The 2,536-nt window shown below is 34.9% G+C and overlaps 1 protein-coding gene across 1 annotated transcript in view; it reads right to left on the minus strand.

Annotated features, from left to right (window-relative positions):
- Nucleotides 1-1,434: 1,434 nt before the first annotated feature.
- Nucleotides 1,435-2,536, minus strand: part of LOC106681450 (uncharacterized) — a gene marked incomplete in the record, with an annotated part of 14,834 nt that continues 13,732 nt past the window's right edge. The window contains 1 exon segment of the mRNA XM_067048947.1: nt 1,435-2,536.

Below are 2,536 nucleotides of genomic sequence, written 5' to 3' on the forward strand. Positions count from 1 at the left end.
AAACTGAAGTAAACAATAACATGAGGGTCTGGAAGGAAGGTTATAAACATAAAGGCTTATACAACAAGTTGCTGAGAAAATCCGCTAGAGGCTCTTATGCATTTAACGTTTAACATGACTTCAAATAGGGCTGCTCACAATCTTATAGTTATAACAATTAACATGGTAAAACATTTAACACATCATGAATACCCCTAATATAACATGTAATATGGCTGAGTTTGTTACTGGGTCCGTTAAATGGAGTATGTCGTCACGAAACAGACCAGCTGAGCTTGTCACCGTTTTATTTGTTTTTTTTCTTTTGCCTTGTGTTATGGACTTTATAATACAATCTGTAGCCAAACTTTTACCCTTCTACTTTTCACTTATTTTAGGCATGTTGTAATAAATTACTGTAATCAAAACTTAGAAGTAAACAATAACAAGAAGTTTTGGAAGGGAAGGTTACTAAATAAGTTGCTCAGAAAACCCGCTAGGAGCTCTTATGCATTTAACATGACTTTAAATAGGGCTGCTCACAATGCTATACTTATAACATTTAACATGGTAAAACATTTTGCATTTAACACTATATCATGAAAACCCCTACTGTTAGTTCTTCTCCATGTGTTTAGGCTCTGTTCCCAGGCTTCTGTAACTGTAGAGAGGTCTTCCCATTCAACTCAACTCTCTATTCTGCTTTCTAGGGTACCACAGCCTTTCTGCAGGTCTCGCAGCCCTATATCAGGCTTTATCATGGCATTTTACACTCTTAGCTTCAGATGTCAACAGATTTATTGAGAAATATACATATTTTTTTTCTCTCTAGATTGTGAACTATAAATGAGACACTGTCATAAAAAATGGTAACTAACATTTGTTGCTAATTGAATTTGTTGGCTCCAGCAGATTCTTTTGGGTAGATTTCGTAGATTGTTTTAGGAAATTGATGTTTTTATAAAAATATTATGGTATTATTAAATTATTGTGACTCTATTTTTAAACCATTTAATATTTCTTAAATCTTATTTGAACCTACTTCTAGTATATTATTCTATACTATATAATCCTATTATATTATAGTATATTATTCTATTATCTAGTATATTATTCTCTAGTAATACACTAGAACTCTCTGGTTGTTCACTAAATAATTTAATATTTTGTATTTATCCATTATTACAGACACATTTGGCTTTACTTAGTTATTTGGTCTGAGCGGACCTCAAACGTGTATTATTATCAAAAATTTTAATTTTCTTATTTATTTTCAAGTGAAAGTAATATTTGTTCTGAAATGAATGCGGATTTAATTTTATCTTTAAGGAGAGTGGCAGGTGAAAGTTGGGTGATGCGTGCACTGCACTACATTTTATTAAATATGGATTACATTGAAAGAGATTTCTTTCATATGAGAAGATGGTTGGAGGTGTAGTCAGTGAAGAACACATATAAATAAAAACTTATTTATTAGCGCCAACGTTTCGGCCAGAACTTCCAGCCTTCATAGGTACATCTATAACATAATATGTATAATATAAAGAATATCATACATAAAAGACAAATTATCATTATACTTGAGAGTTGTTAATATCAACAAGGTGCAGTCCGAAAGAGCACTGAGGTTAGTCTTTTTTCTGCTACATAATGTAAATCCTGTATCCTTACAACATCACATGTTGTTACTATTTGAATTGAACCTGTGTTGACCTTCAGCATCTTTATTCAGTATTCTTGTGACCAATGAGCATCTGAACCAGTTTTATGAATATTATTAGTTGCTATCACATGTGTGTTGCAGTATAAGTATATAGCTGCTATGTCTAGCCTGCAGTTCTAAATTACTCTGATCACTGTAATGTCCTTTTTCTGCTATATAATGTAAAGCAATCATCCTTAAAACCATCACAGATTGTTGAATTTTTATTGATCTTGCATTGACGTTCACCATGCCTCTGATCAATAAGCATCAGTACCGCAGCTATTTGAATATTATTAGTAACATATGTGGATTGCAGTCAGCCTTTAACCTGAAGTCCAAAAGTGCAGTTATTAGTCCTCTTTTTGCAGCATGCTATAAGTCTTGATGTTCAGTATGTTGGAGATGTATATCAACATCTGCCACAATCTCGAGCAATGTGGTCAACACTGTAGCATGTCCTGCCTGTGCTCCCTTATCTTCCTTGCAACCATCGCAGGTTGTTGCAATTTGGATCTAGTCCAAATCTACACCGGCTAGATAGGGCTTTGTCCAAAATTGCTTTGATCACTGCCAGTGTCCTCTTTCTGCAGCATGATCTAAGGCAGTCATGTTTTCTGCATCACCACCAGCATCAAACAGTGCTGCTATCACTGCAACATATCTTGTCTGTACTGCCCAATGCAGGGGAGTCCTCAGGCTCTTACCTCAAATGTCCACTGGTGCTCCTGCAACAAGTAGCATGGTTATGACTTCAAAGTATCCACTGCGGACTGATTGATGTAATATTCATTTCCATTCCGGTCCCTCAGAGCCAGGTCTTTAATATCCACTGGTACTCCTGCATCAAGTATT

The sequence above is a fragment of the Halyomorpha halys genome, unplaced genomic scaffold, assembly GCF_000696795.3.
Source record: "Halyomorpha halys isolate HHAL.00 unplaced genomic scaffold, Hhal_1.1 Scaffold338.1, whole genome shotgun sequence".
NCBI classification, from domain to species: Eukaryota; Metazoa; Arthropoda; class Insecta; order Hemiptera; family Pentatomidae; genus Halyomorpha; species Halyomorpha halys.